This window comes from Corvus kubaryi, unplaced genomic scaffold, assembly GCF_017639235.1.
Source record: "Corvus kubaryi isolate FWS band 111438036 unplaced genomic scaffold, C.kubaryi_AGA036_p1.0 65027, whole genome shotgun sequence".
Lineage (NCBI taxonomy): Eukaryota > Metazoa > Chordata > Aves > Passeriformes > Corvidae > Corvus > Corvus kubaryi.
In genome coordinates, this window is record NW_024581704.1 from 26430 (window position 1) to 46129 (window position 19700).

Consider the following 19700-nt stretch of genomic DNA (forward strand, 5'->3'; position numbering starts at 1 on the left):
GAAACTGCTGCCAAATCTGCCAGCAACGTCAATCGATGCACTGCAGATTAGGGGAAAAAAAAGTTTTAAAGTCCAAGTTCATGTGAGCCTCACTGACATCTTGAGGGTAGGTGATGGCTCAGCTGGTATGTTTGGCTTACAAGCTGCCTTGAGAGCACCCTCGGTGTCTATAAGAGCAAAATCCCTCTGGTACAGCCGATGGAGCGCCAGCACATCTGCAGTACCTCAGTAGCTTTCTTAGCTTGGTTACTGCACCCTACTTTCACTACATGCCCATACAGCTGACCAGGTCTAAGCAACCCCCAGGATGTTACAGTGTGAAAATAATGTTTGGCATTAATTGACTTTCCTTGCTGGTGTTTTCACTGCTCACATTCAATAATAAAACTTCGAAATAGTATTTACTTGAGATATCACAGTGAAATAAATGCAATGTCCAGCTCAGACGGGGTCTGCTGCCTCTTGTGCAAATTGCTGTCAACCAAGAAAAACTTTGAAAAAAATCGTGCCTAGACAAATGCCACATCAGCATACCCAGAGTTTAAGGAAAATTGGTACTGATAAAACATCTACAAACTCTAAGGTTGTGATTAGTCAGATCATGAGGCCAAAAAAAAAAACATCTAAGTCACAGCTTTCAAGCATACACTTTGGAAAGACAGGACATTGCCAATGAAAAATACCTATATTTGAGTCTGGTTTTAAAGTCCCCCACTTCCCACTGAGTTCTCATAAATACAAAATCATCAATTGTGTAACTTGCAGGTATTTTCTTTTAAATACCATTTATTTAAGGCATATTTTCTGGCATCACAAAGGCAGCTTCCTTTGTTACACCCTCTTAAAACACAGAATATAAAGTGCATGTGTAAGTATTTATGCTTTACAATAATATTTTCATCTAAGTAGTCAATACATTAAAGATCGTACCCATTTGAGGGAATAGATGCTACAGAAAGATAAATATGATGAAAAATAAAATGTGACTAGGTTCTCTGGCCTTGTATACAAGGCAGAATTTCCTATATCATTTTATCAGTCTAAAAACCCTGTCTGTTTTAGATGAGCAACAATGTGTCAGAACAATCCCAGGATGAGAGAATCATAGAATCATAGAATCATCAAGGTTGGAAGAGACCTTTAAGATCATCCAGTCAGATCATCCACCCAGCACTGCCACTGTAATCCCTGAACCACCAAACCACGTCACCAAGCTCCAGATCCAGACATCTCTTAAACATCTCCTGGGATGGTGACTCCACAACCTCCTGGGCTTCAGCAACTGCAGTTTCAGAAGACTCAGCTCCCTAGTGCATCCATGGGAAGCTGGCATGAAAAGAAGTCTTGGAAATACCAGTGCAGAGCTAATAGAACTATTTTTTATCATTGTTTCAAGATATGGGTTTGGTCCTTAGATTCCCATTACAGCAGAGGTAGTGCAGAAATCTCTGAACATTTGGTCACGTGCCTCACGATGGTTTCTATAGCATGGCATGCGCTCTGCTCTGTCTCAGGTAGGTCCCAGCTGTGCTGTACTGGGCTGGGTTAGCTCACAAGGCCAAGAACAGCCAGAAAAGAAACTTAGGAAGGATTCCCAAAAAAATGGGAATCTTCTACATAATACTCATTTAGGCTTCTTGTGTGGTCAAAAGAGAACTGGTTTATGGTGAGTTGAGATGAAGTATTCTCTGGAGTCTCTAGCAACGATGAAGAGTCTGGACAACTGATTTTCAGTGGATACTTTTAGATGATTGGAAATAGTGAGATGCATCCCACCACTTGGACTGATCATTTGTGGCACAGAATTCACAATGACTTCAGCTTTGCTTATTGAGTCTGCGCAGGAGAGACCTAGGAGAGAGCTCAGGAGTGTACAATGGGACCCTACTAAATTCAGGATTCAGCTTAGAGATAGGAAGGAAAATGGAAGAACATTTAAGTAGCACATTCCCTTCTGCAAATTATCAGTCCCAAAGCTGAAATACAACTCAAGAGCATCACCAAGTGACTACAGATTAAAAGTGTATTTTATAACATAACTCCTGTGTATATTCAGATATTTCCTTTGCGTGTTTTTTGACATCCCCACTCATTCTCACTCTCTTTTGGATGGTTGGTATTTACACCAGTAGCAACCTTTCTCTAACCTGATCCCACACTGACTTCATTCCTCTAATAATATTTACAATTTATAGATTCAAGACAAAAAAACCAGAACACCAGAAGGGTTTTTCAACACATCACAAAAACCTTTATCTTGGTCCTGCAAGACATTGTAACACTGCACGCAGCAACAAGGCAGGTATAAGTTTGCCTTGTGGTTCCTGGAGAAATGGAAAAAAATTAAAGAGATACTTCCCAAATCTGAAAGAAACTCCCAGATTATTATTTTCTCACCTCTAACTAATTCTGCTTTTCCATATATTTTTTTGGCTTCTTTCAACGAGCAAAGAAAACTGACAGAACACTTAATGGAAAATCAGTGAAAAGCTGTCTAAAGCATGTGGGCAGTACAGTTTCCTCTCCGTTAATGCTACCTGTGGGAATCAGTTAGCTGCTTACTATGTTATGACTACATTGGAATCTCCTGCACTTGTACTGTGAGAGACTAAAACTTTAACATTCTGTTCTTAATGGAAATTACTCGTAGTATATGTTTGTTGATGAATAGTTACACGCAAAACTTAATGAGAACACAGAGCTATAAAATAACTTCATATATCTCTAATGGCAAGAAAAACACATTTTAGTTTTTCCAAGGTGTGCATCTCACTGTTTCAGATAAAAGTCTAATGTATTTTTCATTTTTTATATAGTAAGATCACTAAATAATATCACTTTGAAAATGTAGAGACCTGACAAGAAAAAGCTGTCAACAACAGCAAACAGACAAATATAAGGTAGATCAAATTTAATTTTGTAGGGTTCAAATCCTGCTGACCTTGTACTAAGCCCATAAACTTATTTTTCTTGGTTCTGCTAAGAGTCTTTGTGAACACATCACCCTTGCAGCAATTTCTGGGGGGGTTATGTCTGTACTACAAAACCCTTTATCACAATTATTTACCAGCTGCTGTCAGTCCTCATATAATCATATTTGAAGGCTGACTAAGCAAGGTTATACACAGATGTGAGAGAGGAAAGTAGCCACAACAAATGGAGGTGGAGGGGAGGACTGCTGAGAGGTGAAAATTGGGCTATTTAGCTCTCTGGGCAAATAAAGGTCAAAGCATGCTGATGGCGAAACTTGATGCAATATTCAGTCTTGAACAGTAGAACCCATATTTCATTACCATTGCTCAGCCGTCACAAGTATAACCCTGATATAAAACCCCCATTGTCTACAATCGTAACTCTGCCAGCAAAGTACAGAAGATAGCTCTCAGTTTGAATGCTGCAGACCTCTCAGGCTGCTGTAAAAGAGATTGAAGCTACACAAGAGTAACTTAAATTTTCCCCATGCTTAAATCATATCCACAGAATTACTCAGTGAACATGTAATAACTTGTCAAACTCCACCAATTTGGATGGTTGTCTGAATCCTAAGGTTGTTCTGCTGTTACTTATCTAGTCAGGCTCAAAGCTTGTGAAGAGCTGCCACACCTCTCCTGACAAAGATGTCACAATCAGAAGGGCATTACTTACCATGCAACTAAAATTGGGGGAAAATACAACATTATGATTTTTCTTGCATGTTCTAAACAGCTTACTGAGAAAATCCCCTGCACAAAAACCACAACTGACATGGTCTATGAAATCACTTGGTATCCTTCTCACTTCTGATTTAATTAACTCAGCTGGACTTTGCCATCCAAATATGAAAAATGTTGGCTTTCATATTTTGGAACGTGAGAAATGAATAAGCAATGATGTGAACTAGGCAAAGTGCAAGCAGACCTGGTCCAAACCTCTCTGCACTGTCCCAGCAACACTGACTTGCCACAATGTGCCCCGAGGCTGCCAATAATGATGAATTTTGGCATTCCCCTGTTATTTTTATATTGGCTAAACAATTCCATTCATTTCTTTTTGTGACCTTCTTAGAGCTTGTGTCACAATCCCCCATTCTGAAAAATCTCAGAAAGAACAGCTGATTCCTGGAGTATTGTTTGTAAAAAAAACCTTGCTAAACTTTGCCCCAGCAGCAAAAAACTCATCCCTCAACTATTTTTTTGCCCCAGACCACTCTTATCAAATTATATTCTTATTACATATAATTAATATAGACAATCACTAACATGTACACTAACCATCTCATTTCAGGCTATATCTCAGACCTAACACCAATTTAAATTCATGCCTTGAACACGAATCATATTTTGTCTGCCAAGCATTGCTTAGGGCAAGAACAATGCTTGAAAAAAATCTCTCAACTTTGTCTTATGCCTTTTAGGCATCTTTGATGTTCAGACACAAAAGTTTTCCCTCTCAGCCTGACTTCAACAGAAGGTTGCTGCTAGTCAGCCCCTTTCATGTTCCTTTCCAGCTGTCTAAAGGCAGATTGTCCTGGCAGAGCAGCTTGTTTTACTCTTAAACATCTATCCAGATATTTCTACATCCTTTTCTCAGTAAATTGATTCAAAGAGTTTTTTGTAGTTGGTATCTTAGCAGCATATTACTGCTTTTGCATAAAATGTTCCACTCCGCTCTCCCACCTCTCCTTTCTGTTTCCACAGTCTGCAGTATCACAGGGTCTGCCTGCAGGTACCTGGCATTTCCCCAACCTCAGGCAGCACCAGTTTGTTGTATTAGTCTGTCCAGCACCTCTGGACAGTGCTCTGCCATCATATTCCCCCACCTTCCCTGTGTTCTGCACTCTCACTCTGTTGCCACAAATGAGCCAAGCAGTGCAAGCCTGGCACTTAGGATCTCCTTGAGCTGATTGAGTCTTTTACTACATCCCTTTCAGCAGCTGCTCCAGCTCTCCAGCAATATCAGCCCCGTGTTTCTGCCCATCTCTCACCTTTTTGCTGTGTCCTACGTTTTAAGCAATCTTCTTAGTGACTTTCTTTCTGGAGTTGAACTGAAGAACTGCTGCTCCTCATGACTGCTTTCCTCTCTCCCACACCTATGCATCTCTTTGATTGTTCAGACTCTAGATTTAACCAGCATTTGCTGCAGGAGCATAACAATGGTCCAACCAGACCTTAAAGTTCTGGTCATTTTATTTACTGTCCCCAGGTGATCCATTGTGACATTCTGGAGGTGGGGTCCTGGCACCCTTACAGGTTCCTCTAGAGTGCCCAAACAAGTCTACCAGTTGCCCAGAAATACCTATTGCAGCAACATGAAGATCATGCGTCTCAGTTCAGTATGAGACTCAGTCACCTTTGTGTGCTGTAAGGAGAACTTTGACTCAGAATTTCCTGGCCTCCAAAAGAGGGTCCAGCGGTCAGCAGCTTTTCACTTAGGAGCCCTCTTGACTCTTCTTGGTCACCCAGGTTATCACACCAAGTCAAGATGCAGCATCTCAGGGCATTGGAGTTGCTCCCTAACTTCTCCTGTGGAGCAGATATCATTTTTTAGGGCTTTGTAAATCAACATTTTAGCTGCTGATCTAGTCTCTTCATTCACATTGTCTGCCAGTATGTAACATTTCCTAACTGTCATTTTCAAGAATGGTTTTAAGAAGGGAGCAAACCAATCTGCTGCTAAGTGGCTTCCACTGTAGAAGTACATTTCTCTTTCAGAAGACATAGTTAATATTCTTCTTTATGGATGCCTCCCTAGATTGACTGAAACTTCTCTTATTTTTAGTCACTTATTATCACCTTCCAACCAGCCACCTTTCTCCAGGGCAAGAGCAGTACTATACCTTGGTTTTCATTGTACTAACACTTTGGAGATCCATTCCTATTCATTTGAAACAGTTTGCTTTTTCTTAGGCTACTCTGTCTTTCCTCTGCTTCCTAGTGTCAGAATTCCCACACAACAGAATAATTTCTAAATAAATTGTGGAGAACATACATCCCCAGGAGGAAACACTTCTTGGGTTTTTGTACAAGGACATGATGATGGTTAATATTTCTATTCACAATTTGAAGGATCACTGGGTCCTTCAAAGAAGGATCTTTATCTGATCCTAAATCTTTCAACTATCTAAGCTATGGTAGCCTTACCATGAGCAAAAACCCACACCTCATAATTTCTAAGTCTGTGGGAACATATAAGCCTTTACATTATTTCAATGACATTTTCAGGGCAAGGGTTATTCGAATAAACCCTAAAGATAGGATTTATCATGTAGAAGGATTACTTGCAATACATTTCCTAGAAGATTCTTTCCACAAGTGATCAAACCAAAACAAAATTAAAAAACAACAGCCTTGGATTTTTTTTCTCTTGTTGTTACAGTTTGTTGAACAAACTTTGATGCCAAAAGCATTATTATTTCCCATCTGCTAGAGAGATCTGGACTATCAGTAGACGAGTTAAAGCTTTCTGGTGACCCTCTAAGCTAGGGCTTGTACAACAGAGAAATTGAAAGAATAAAGCAAGTTGTCTCCCTTGTTGTTTCAACTGCTTGATTACTGTGTGTTCCCAAATACCTGAAGAAATAATTGTCACCAGCAGACAGTCTAATCATCCTGGATCTGAGGAAAAACTAAGACCCACCTGAGATGTCACAGCTCACATAAGCTGTTTCAGTTACTAGGAAAATCCCAAATGACGATTTGAAGGTGTTAGGCTAGAACAAATTAAACAAGAGTTTTACAGTGAACCTCTTTAAATGGGAGGGTGTTCCAACTTATGAATAACTACAGAGGACCAAAGGTGTTGTATCATATCTTCCAGTACACATCATGTGTTAAGTCTCGATAGGCAGATTTATCCAATTTCGTTTGATATCTGCTGTCTGGAACATGCTACACCTGTGAGACAGACCCCATGTGCAAAGCATGACTTGTAAATGAAAGCCAAATGTGGATGGAAATAGTGCTTGCCAGTCAGAACATGTGTTTGGGGAAAGCACCAGTCAGAGCTGGTGCTTTCCCCAAAACTGTTGCTGCTGATCTCTTCAGGCTCCTTTTGAGAGAGTTGTACATGTATGGGTTTTGTTACTGACAATTCTTTTGGCACTAAGGTCCAATAAACACCAAGAAACTTAACTTATTAACTACCTTTTTGCACTTCTCTTATGCCAGCCACAAGTTTAATTTGTATAGCTCAGTCACAGCAGTTTCTTGGGCAGAAGATGAGACTTCAGGATTTCTAATTAAATGTGTTCCTCTCATTACCATCATAGGAATGGTGGCCAGCCAAAACTGTCCCTTGGTCTCTCCCACAAGCATTACTGTGAAGCATGGCTTGATGCCCACCACTAAGCAGAGCAGGAGGGTATTTAACACGAGGAGGTCTGTTTCTCAGTTTTCACTCCTGCATTCTCTATTTTGTAAGGAAAAGTGAGGCTTTGAAGTTTTATGACTAAGAGGGCTCTTCTTTTCTTTCCAGTTTTGTCTGGTCTTGCAAACACAAATCTGATACACACATTTTTTTCTTTTCCTAATTGACTGTCTCCCAATAATCTGGCGTTAAAAAGCATAGGAGCTATGTAAACCCATGGAATTCAGCAGCAACCACTGGGTGCAAAATAATCCTACCAAAAAAAATCTTCAGAAAAAAAATTACTTTTCTTAAGACACAGAGTTTCTTCTGAGAATGAGGAAATCACAGCTGATCACCAAGAAAAGTCTTCAACCCAGATATTCTAACAGATTCTGTATTTAAAATTCTGCTCAGGTGTCTCCATGTGCTATTCAAAAAAGCTGGCTTGTAATATACAAAACACTCCAAAACTGAATTGCCCTTGTTATTATATTTGTATGTGTATGTGAAAGGGAGTTTTGATCTCCTGAAGATTCAAATTCTAATTCAGCAGCAGAAATATGTGAGCAAGCCTCCTAAAACTAAAGTTTTGTATCCAGGAAAGAAAGTGCCATTCTGATCTAAGGGCTAAACAATTTCTCCTATTGCATTCCATGCCAGAGGTAAATGCTGTACATTTTTCTTGAAAGAGAACAAATACTGAAGAAGGTGCAAACAATATGGATGCAGACACAAGCAACAAAATATATTGAAACAGCCCACCACCCAGGCCACAATTTTTAGAAAATATTGGCCACATTTTCTTGTGATACAACTGTCACAAATTCCACTGAAGTCAATTCAGGGATGAAAGTCAATGAAAGCAGTTTACAGTATCATAGCATTTGTCACAGGTGGTTGTAGATACAAAAATGCTGCTAGCAAGGATTTTCTTGCTATTTTCTAAGTCCGTGAGAGACTTTTCTCTCTCATAGAAGAGGTAGCAGAGTTCTATAGACAACCAAGCCACCTGCTACCTTGAAAAGTCTTGTTTATGGTATAGTAGAAAAATGTTTTGACAATGGATGTTTTAGGATTTTAGCCAATCACCCCAAGGGGTGGCTGGTCCTTTGTCCAATTAGACTATGAAGGAAAAAGTCTATAAAAGAGTTTGTAAAATAATTAAATAAATCAATCTTGCTGCACAATTCCTGCCTGCTGTATCTTCTCTCCTCCTCCTCCTCCTATGGCTGCGGGACATGGTGATATATCCTAGGGCCCAGGCCTGGGGTAATAGGTGGTGGGTGGGAAGAATAAGCTTTTCTGTGGTCATTATCTCAAAGAGCTTTTATGGGCCTTGTTTGGAATACCTGAATCCCAAAGTGAACGATTGCTGAGAGCAGGAAAATCATAGAATATTTTTTTAGGACCTATGTTTCATAGAATGCACTCTGTTTTTCTTCATGTGTTGGTATCAGGATGAGAGGTGTTTGCTTCAGCTATTTAAAATATTGCAGAAAGGATTTTTTTGCTGTGTACCCATACCTCAGCTAAATAAAGTGCTTGTTTCTCTGTCTCTAGAAAATCTGCAATACCATGAACTGAAGGGGGAGTCATGAGTGGTGGAGAAGTCAGAGGGGATTACACTTTTGTATCCTTTTGTATGCTGTTCAAATGTTGCTTAAAAGTTTTTTAAGATCTGGGGACTCAAAGGTCAGTTGGGGGTTAGATGTGGTAGTGGAAAAATATCTGGCTGGCATAGTGCATGGAATGTGTTGCAACGGCCTTGAAAAACTCTGGAAATACAAAACTTAGGAATTTTATAGAAATTAAGGAGTTATTGGCAACATTTTTGACAGAAGACAGCTCAGTGGAAATATCCTCATCCCAAAAAACTCCTGATGACATTTCTGGCTCATTTGTTTTTATTGCATGGCAATAGACTGACATCTAGTGGGTATGGTCTTCTTAGGAATGCTGGGCCTAACCAGGACTGGGAAGAAATTGTCTGATCTAATAGGTTTTTTTTTATTTATGTTATAATGGAACAGTACATTTTTGACTAGACAAAGACTTTCCTGGAAATTTTTCTCTTACTTTTTCATAGGAAACCACAATTTTTCCATCATTTGCCATTTTTGGCTGAAAGCTAAACTGAAGTTTTCTTGGTTTTTTTAATAAAGTTTAATGTTTTCAGTTTCACACTGAAATTTTCCAAGCAGCTACCTCTCCAGTCTCTGTCCCTGTGAGACATCCATTGCTGCTCTACCATGTAAATCCTCCTCCTTTTTCTTACAGTTCAGGGAAACAGAATGAAGGCGTCACAGTTGCACAGCAGATTGTTTGCCTTTTCTTACCCACAAAAGCCATCTTGGTTAATATTCTTTTGGTTTGGACCAAGGACACAGCATCCAGCCTGAATATCTGTGAAAAGGGTGAGGATTTATCCCCCAGGGAGACGTCCATGGGCACAGCAGGACTACGAAGCTCACGTCTCAGCAGCTCCTGTGACGAGGTGGTGCTGGGATATGGCATTCCCTGTATGATCTCTGCTTTGTGGACCAAGAAAAACACATGAAAATGAAAGCCTCTGTCACTCTCCCTCTCCCAGCAACGTGGCCTTTCCCCAAGTGCTGGGTTTCTCTCTGAGTGATGACTTTATGAACCCTTGTAATAAAAGCCATCTTTTCCCTTTGTTCTGCACTTCCAATCTGTCATTTCCACCCCAGGTGTGATTAGTCCTGTTGCTTACTAAAGGGTTTTCCCTCTCAAAGCTCTTTTCTGAGGCAAGATGGGGGGCTTGGCTGTAACCCCCATCAGCCCTGGTGTGGCAAGGCTGGACCACCCCCACAGCCACCACTGGATAGGAGATCAACATGTGCTGTCGGGGCAAAGCTCAGCTTCCCTGACATCTGCAAACAGGAATGATTTGGGAGTTCTTGTTTCCCAGTGAGTATTTTACTGTGTCAAACCAGCGAGAGAGAGCTGCATGGTTTGGAGAGCCTCAGTGGGAGCCCTGAATTGGGGAGTACCATTCCTAAACCACAACAGCTGGTCACCCCTGAATAACTAAAAAAGCAGCAAGACTTTCTCTGTACCAGGGAAAGGACACCCTCGATATCCAGCTGGGATGGTGGCTCAGCAAGCCAGTTTCTGACAGCACAGGGCATGAAGCAGAAGACCTGAGTGCCTGGGTAAAAATAGGGGGAAGGCTGTGGGGACTGAGAGCTGTCTGCCATGCCCTGTGCCAGAGCCACAGGCAGCGAGCTCCGGGCACAGCCGCAGTGAGGGCTGCACTGCTTGCTGAGACACGAACTCCCTGAGGGCTCTTACCAGCTGCTTTATTCTTTTTCCCACTGCAAATGCCAGAAGTACAGATTCACTTGCCTTTATTTCACTGGGATCTCTTCTTGAAAGAAACAATGTATGTAATGCTGGTGTTGTAAAATATATGGACTCAGCTGTTCAAAAGTCTGAGCAAAAGAGCTTTATTCAGACAGGAAACTGGGAAATGTTGGTGAGAAGAGTCACTGAGTTTTTGCACTCCTCAGATTTATTCAACTAATAATTTTGTTCAGCAGACCAATTTGACTATAAGCTTGTGTTGTTTAAGAGTAGCTGAGACAATAAATCATATCATGTATAAGAATTAGCATCCTTTGCTATAGAGGAGAGTACAAATAAGATCTGTCTTAGAGGGAAGCACACAGACATTAGAGCAAACAACGTAGTAGTTCAACTGTTGCAGAAAAATTAGTCTGGAAGAAATAATTGCCAATTAAATTTGATTCAGTTTGGTTACATATTCACAGAAATTGCTGTGGTCCATGAGTCTTCTTATCTTCTGGTTTCTGCAATACAGCAAATATTTTTCCAGGCTTGTTTTGATGCATTTTTTATAGTATTATTTCATTCCTGGAACTAGAGGAAAAATGGATGAGGAGCAAATTTCCAGCACTGCTGCAGCTTGGAATTTCACCTTGATGGTGAAAAGCAGTTGGATCCAAGCTTGGATGGAGACCAGCAAGAGGTCTAACAGGTGCCCAGCCTGTTAGAATTTGTAAACCTTCTTTCCTGCAGCCTGAAAATACCCTGAATATATGTTGGATGTACTTTAAACCGTAAACAAATGTGATAACACTGCCATTTTTTCCTTAGACATTGATCCTGATAATTCAATGTAAGCCATTACATTCATTAGATTTTAATGTGATTTTTGCCCTTAGCTATAGTAGCCACAGTAACAGTTTGGATATCTTTTAAATATTGGAAGACCAAAGGTCTCGGTTTACAAATCTTCTTAAAATGACCCAGCATTTTCTTGGACAGAGGCAGGCAGTGGTGGCCGAGCAGGTCGGTACAGGCTGGCATGCTGCCTGGCCCCGGGGCCAGACGTCCTGCTAGCACTCAGATTGTCCTCCTGGCATTCCTCTCCAGCCTTCAGAGCAGAAACTCGTGTTTGATTGCATTCAAAGGCAGATTGTCTTTGTTGCTTGGCCCCAGTCCCTGCAGCAGCAGAATGTCCTAATGGCTTTTGCAGACTCAGAGCAGCGCTGTTCTGCCATCGCGGCGGGTTCTGATGTCAGGATGTCTGAGGGGCAGCACGCAGGTTAAATAAGGCTACTGTGCATGCTGAGAGCCTTTCTCTTCCAGGAGCAGCAGTGAATGTTTGCGGTCTCATCCTCCCTGAAAGCTCAGTGGACTTTTTACTGGTGGCAAATTCCTCAACACCAGTCTCATCAGGATCAAACAGAAACAGCTTTCTGGGCTCAGAAAAAAATAAAGACCAAACCCTGCCAAATGCTGTGTCTGGAGCAGTTCCTCCCTAAATCTCCATGGGAATAGGATGGGAAAACAAGGGAACATAATGCCAGTTTCTGAACTGTTTCTCCATCCTTCATATCTGTAAAATGCTACAGATAGAATCCCCATTTAGAGAGACATAGAAGAAACAAAAACCAGAAAAAGCAAATTTACTTTGTTAAAGTGAAAGTCTATAAACAGGAGATAAACTCACCTTTTTTTGCTTCCAATGCATTTAACTACTGATAATAAAAAGCATCCCCACCTGAGCTGGGCTCAAATCAGGCACCTATTTCTGGCAATCCATTCTGACATTTCCTTTTACCTGGGGACACAGCTCTTCACAGAAAATGATCCCTTCCTGATTAAAGAGCCAGGCCAAGAAGGTGAGTCTTTTCTGCTGCATAGCTCTTGCCTGGGCCTGGCTTCCCACAGGATGCAGTTCTAGATGGCAGAGCCCTGGCCAAAAGCCAGCTCCAGCCCTGCCTGCCTTGCCAGCAGCAGCAACCAAAGGGTCCCCCAAGACCCAGCCTCAGGGCTTGTCAGAGTGCTCCTGTCGCCCTGAGCTGCACCCCATGTAGCAAAGAAAAACAAGGAGAGCCCCAAGCTCCCACCTGCCAGCCTTGCTCTGAAGGCAGGTGTGTCCCTCAGAGCACTTTGAAGTAGGCTGGTTTTGCTGTTACCATGGACTGAAACCAGCCTAGCACTGCTTTCTTATTGATGGCATGGATTGTGGCTGTCAGGCACTCCGGTCTACCCACTCCTCATCAGATGCGTACTGGATCAAGCCCAGAGAGGGTCTAGAGTGCACTGAGCCTCACAAGATAAAAGTTTTAAGAGTCTGACTTCAGTTCACCATGCAGTGCATGAGGTGAGCTGGCAGGAGCTTCAAAAATAAACAGCACTGAGTGGGAAACCAACAAATGTCACCAGGGCTTTCATGTCAGGGCGTGGTGCTCTTCCCATGTTGCTTCTGTGCCTTGAGATTTTAGGATTTTCCCCCATTCCTTCAGGACTCATAACCCAGGTCCCTGGAGACAGGAGCCTAAATATTTCTTTTTAAAACAGGAGCAACGGTTCACTTGCTTGCTGCCTTTCCTTCTACTCCTCATCTCTGCCCCTCTGCAGACATGGCAAAAATAAAACCCAGTTGTCTCCTCTACTCCTCTCCCACCTCACTGTCCTCTTGCTGAGGATAGGATGCTCATAAAAGAGGGAATGAAAAGTTGCCCTGCCAGCATTATTCTCAGATTTGTGTAGCATCCACAACTCGGAAGGCACGCAGGCCACATAAATGAACAACCATGGGATGTGACGAGGACGATACACCAGTGACAGTCTGATTTAAAAGTACTGACTCCTCTGACTGGAGCTGCCAGCTGCATTACGTAGCATTTTGAGACATGAGGGGTTTGGCTCTGGGGAGGTGATTCTGGCTGCTTGTGCCGAGCAGTCGGAAGAGCCACGCTTTTGTCTCGTTTCCTGACAGGTGTGTGCCTGCCTTTTGCTGCTTGGATTTGCATCAGGGTGTCTGGTCAGCATCCCAGCTGCCAGGAGGAGATTAGCAACCTCTATGGCAAAGTTTGAATTTTCCATTTACCAGATGGCTAAAGGATTGCACTCTTGTATTTATTTTTTTGTTTGGATATGAACTTTGGAATGCAGGAACAGCCTGTGTCATCTGGAGATGAGGTGATGGTGCTGTGCTCTGCACAGGGCAGTGGTTTGGTTCTGCTCAGAGGCTGCAGCTAATCAGCTCAGTCTCACCTCTGATGAGGTATTTCCTTTCATGGACATACCAAATGAAGGCTCTCCACAGACTTGCACTGGCAATGAGCTGTCTTTCAGATCAGGTTTATAAAACCTGGCTTGGTAAGCCAGGCATTTCCCAAGAGACATCCTCTTTTCCTCACAGTATCTGGTCAGAGCTGCCTTAGCAATGTGCTGTTGCTGAGACCCACTTCTGCAGGAGCAGAAGCATAGCAGGAAATTCTCTATTAGAGCTCAATATCTTGGAAAATCTCCCCCTCCCCCACCAAATTTACATGCAGTTATTAGTCTCTGAGTGGGAATTGTATTCCTTGCCTGCAAGGAGGTGGGTGGGAAACAGAGGGACATAAAACTGCAGATGGCAGAGGGGTGAACTCATTTCCTTCCTTCTGATCTTGCTGTTTCGGGGCTACACTCAAGGAAATGGAAAGTGATCATTTTAATACACTTAGAGTCTGGCAAAGGTGCCAGAGCACTGGGAGCACTTTCTCTTATGAACACCTATATAAATAAAAAGCCTTCTATGGAAAGAAAGGAGAAGCAGATTCTCAAGGCTATCCTTGCTGCTACTGCGATTGGCAAAAAAAAATCTGCTTCTGAATGCATAGGTGAGAAACTGTACCTCTAATTTGTGTCAGTTTATGCAATGAAACTTTGGGGTGACTTTTTTTACCCATGAAGAGTAAAACATATCCCCAGTCCAACTGTCATCCCAACACCAATTTCATTAAAGGAACAGAATGGAAACTTTTGGGAGCAAGAATTCCTGCTGTTAGGCAACAGCAGTGGTCGAGGGGTGATTATTGAAGTGCAACACTGGTTTAGCTGGCAGACAAAAGCAGCACAATGGCAAATACAAAACTTCTAAGAACAAGTTAGACAAATGTCTATCAGGCATGTCAAGTGGGCATGAAAGCAATGGAAATAATGATCAGCTTAAGTTCCCAGCAGCCCTGATTTCTGTAATTCCTGGGATGTTCTGTGATTCTTTGGTCACAAGTACAGCAAAATTTTTAATTATGACTGTGGCAAATCTAGACATAACCAATAAAACAGTTAGGATTTTAATATTAGAGCTGTTTGTGCAGCAATTGGCTAGAGCTGGGCTGGGAAGATATGTGGGTAAGGGAAATACGTGATATACCGGGTGGTCTTTCCTCATCCTCCAAAAATGCCTTATGTTCCTAATTTTTTTCCTATCTCTATTAATTATCATATTTATTTGAAACAGTTTTAGAAGGATAAAGCATTATTCAATGGAAAAAATTACTAGAGGTCTGTTGGAATCTCTCCATGAACGTCTCGTCTGTAAAAATTACATCAGATCAAGGAAAAGGAAAGTGATCCAAGCAGAAAGGCATTCACAACAGGTGCAGGGAAAACTGGACAGCATGCTACTGATCCCATCTGCCAGCTATGGGACACACCACAGTGTGCCCCAAAGGTCTGTCCTCACTGATCTTGGACCACAGAGGAGAATGGCACTGTCAAAGGGTCCTGATGCCTTTCCTTTTTACTTCCCTGGGGCTCCCATCCACCTGCCTGTGCTGCTTACATCCCCAACAGCAGAGCAATAAAAGAAGCAGTGGTATTTCATGTGGGATCACTGAATGATTCCAAGCTACCCAAACTATTCTGGAGCTCATTTGTTCCCCCACTGTTATCTCTGAAGTGCAGTTAGATGGAGTCTCCATGTTAGGAGCATGTCTCTGAGCCACTTTTGCTTCTGCGCTCCCAGGAGCAGCTGTCCCACAGAAAGTGTGTTCATTCATCCTACAACAGCATTGAGCTGATGAGATGGGACAAAGTGGCATGCTAGGAGGAGACTCACTTCTGGATGGAAATGAAAAGAAGTGATCATGACAAACAACACTGTTTAATTGTTTGGTAAAAAACTAAGCATTGAAGAACCATTTAAAAAAAAAGCCAGTAAAACACACTGTTGGTCATCACCTCTTTGTGCCTTCTTCAGCCCAGCCCATATGCATAAAAGATAGATTATAGAGGCTAGATGTCAGAAGAAAGATCTGTTCTAATGAGCAGAATTATGTGGATGTAAGTGAGATTCCCAACATGGGGACTAAATGGAGAAGATGGTGGCAAAGTAGGCTCTCAGACTGTTCTTGGAGGAGTCCAGTCAGCGGCCAGAAGGGATTATCTACTGCAGCTGGCCTTGGGTCAATTATCTGGAAAGCCTCCTACAGGGCTGTGTCCCCAGCATCCTCTTGGCCTCAGCAAGGTCACAGGGATGCCTCACTCTAGTGCAAATCTCCACATGGTTGTTCCCAAGCAGACATGGACCAGGCCACATCCTCGCACCCCAGCCAAAGGCAGCAGAAGATACAGGAGGTCAACACTGCTGGAAACCTGGCCTTGAAGTCACCTCTGTGACTCCAACTGCTCTGGAAGCCAGCAGGTGCAATAGCTTTCACCCCTTTGTCCTTCAGAAATTAATCATTCTGAATATGTCTTCCTTGAAAATGCACTAACACTTATCCTCATGGGTTCTTCAGGCTGATTAGTACTAAAAAAAAAAAAAAGCACTGCATGCCTGACAAGTATTAGAATAAATGGTGTGAACAGTAGAACAGCGTGTGCTGGGAAAGAGAACATCCAGGAACCTTTTCAAGTTGGCAATTATGCAACTTAGCAGAGGAGACTGATGACATCCCAGTAATCCTCGGGCCCTCTTCACACCAAAAAAAAAAAAAAAAAAAAAAAAAAAAAAAAACCAAAGGTGAAACAAAGCCCACACCATTTCAGCTGGATGAGAGAAAAGGAACAGAGATTCATACTGTCAATACTTTCCAAACTCTTCAATTCTGAAGAGGATAGACTGAGCTCAATTTCTGCAGATGAAAGAAGGAAACTGGAGAATTATTGCAGATGTCTACTGAAAAATCCTAAGACTTGCATTATCTTCACCACAGATGGCAAAAAAATGAGGAAGACAAAAACTGTATCTGACAGAACCTTGAGAAATTAAAGACAACCGTCATTAAAGAACTGTTATTGGTTCACAGTACTTTGTATTCCCAGAGCAGGAAAATGAGCTAGAGAGAAAAAACCAGTGTGGTGGAAGAAATAAACAAAGATATGCTTTCCAATTATGCTCTAAAGAGAGTTAGAAAATCCACACAATGGAACTGAAAGGAAAGAGAAAGAGGAGAGAATATGAACTGCTGAGAGTATGCCAAAATATTAGTCATCCCTTGAGTCTACCCTGAAAGGTTAGTGTTGTTTTTAAGAACACATTCCTTTAAGGAAAAAAATAATTTCCTAGCAGAGGTAGTTTCTGGATGGTCATAAACTCTCTCAAGAGAAACGGAAACCCCAACAGTGAAGTCAACAAAATCGAGGCAGGAGAGGAGGAGGAAATCTGCACAGGAGTCCTCAGGACAACCCCAAGAGTGACCTGCTACTGGAAGGGAAGAGATATGGAAAAGCCTGGCAGAGAGCAACAGTTGAGTAGGTAAAGATCTGGGTGGGAAAACGTCAACAAGGAAAAGGAGTAGAAAACAGGTAAGTGTTTACTAGAGATCACCTCTCTAGGATAGATGACATTAGAGAAGGCTGACTCACTCTTGTCTAGTTAAGGTTTGAGTAATCTGAACTATATGAGATTTTCATAGAGATGGAGAAGACAGGCCAAAATGTTGTCACCTGCCCTGTGGTCCACAATATAGAATTTTTGAATTTTCAGGGTCTCTAACAACACTTAATGATCTAAGGCTGTTATAGAGGAAAGAGTCCCTCCTGCTGGTTCTATATCACGCTCTCAGCCCAGCAGTGTCTCCAGGTCACCTCATTTTGCACTGGAACCTGACCAGTGCAATAAAGAAAACATCACTAACTTTGCAAGTTAAAAATACTAATTTCTAAAAAAAATTTAACTTACTAAGAGGCTATATATTTCATTTTTCTGGAATTGTAACTGGCAGAATGTTGCCCAGGAGGGAAGCATGGTTCATGAGCTAGATGGCAAGTCTCATGCCTCCCTGAAAGGAAGACTGTGAACAGAGCTCATCAGTCTGAATAACCACTATGCCAGCACCTCATCTAGAAGCCTCAGAAGTTAAAAATTTCTGAGTGCTCCTAAGCTCCTCTGGCATGCCTGGGAATTAAGGGTGCCCAGAATCTCTGGATGAATCTCTGTGTACCATGACAATTTGATCCACTGTCATCTGGAGAACACACCACCCTTCCCACTGAGTGGCCAAGGCTGATATTTGGCTTGCTGGAACCATTTAATGTGTTAAACAAGTTTTATTGCTAGGCATTCTTTAACATTGGAAAAAATTAATAGACTCAGTCATTCAATATGTTATGAAGCAAAAATGCTGTTTTTCGAGGTAAGTGATGATACTTCATATGAGTTCAGGAAGAAAGAAAGAAATTCTGTAACATCAGTCTGTATATTCAGTTTATCAATTCTAAGCAATGGGTCATTGCTATGATCAACAGACATAAAGACTCCTGAAAAAAATTAGTTGCCTTTCATCACAACACTTGCAGCTAAGTTTTTCTAATGTGTTCAAGTTTCTTTTGCTATCTCCCTTCTTAACAGTTAAACTTTTCTCAGTCTGTTTTTCAGTCTACAGACAGCTGAAGTGAAGGACTATTTTACCAGACAGTGTGCATAGTGCCAAACCAATTTTCAGCACACTTTAAGTATATTCATATTGTGGGAGTCAGTGAGAAAGTCTGTGTGCAAGAAAATCCAGTTTGCTTTAGCAAATCCATAACATTAGTCCTGCAATGCGATCCATGTGATTACTAGCACGGATGGAAACATTTTGTTGTGCAGGGACTAAATGGAGTTAGAAATCTTAATTTAACACTACCTCATTCACACTCTCGAGAAGTCACATCATGGTGTTATGTGATATTGATACAAGATGAGAATTTAAACCAGTTTCTAACATACAGTTCATCAACAGTTTGACTGAAGCTGCTTTTTGACAGCAACATATGCATCTGCTAATATCAAAGGTGTTCTTCATTGTTTTATGAGTTTGGAGCCCTGAAACCGGAATTTTAAGAACTGATAAACACATACTAAGCCAAAATCAGCTGTTTCTCCTTGGGAGGTTTTGGGCTTAAGGTTTTGGTTTTCAGTAGCTCTTTTTTCTGAAGCAACTAACTCAATATTGCCTCTCACCAGAATCCAAAGCTTGGTTTTTGTTTGAATGCCACTTTTTACAATTTTTTATGACTTTGGTGCAAATCTTGATCTATTTGAGGCTTTTAGCAACAACAAAAATTTTGGTTTGTCATAAGACATGACTTTGGACTATATAGTTTCTTGACCCAGAGTCCAGAAATTTAAAAAACATTTTTGTGAAAAAATTTCATTAATCCTCAATTCAAATTTCTGTTCCATAGAAAATCACTCCATAAGAGGATAACTGTAGCTGCATTTTTAAGTATATATTGGAAGATGAAGATTTCATGTGGTGTAAATCTTAAAATTCAATCTTTTACCCAACAGGTGTGTTTAGGTCTCCATCATAGCAGACATTGTCTAATTCATAACAAGAGAAATATGCACTACCATAACTGGACTCTTTGAGGTGATATATTGAGAAAAATAGTATTTTTTTCAATATCATCAAAAGGGTTCAGGGAAGTACAAATACACACACCCCCCCCACACACACCACTCCTCCACCTCTGCCCTCCACCAAGGTTCAGAAATATCAAAGACTAAATCAGTGATGAGTTTTATTTTTCTTAAAACATTTTTATTAAATGAGGTCAGGAAGATCATTTAAGGAAAACCATCACAGCTCGGTGAATCTGGAATATTTGAGTCAAATCTG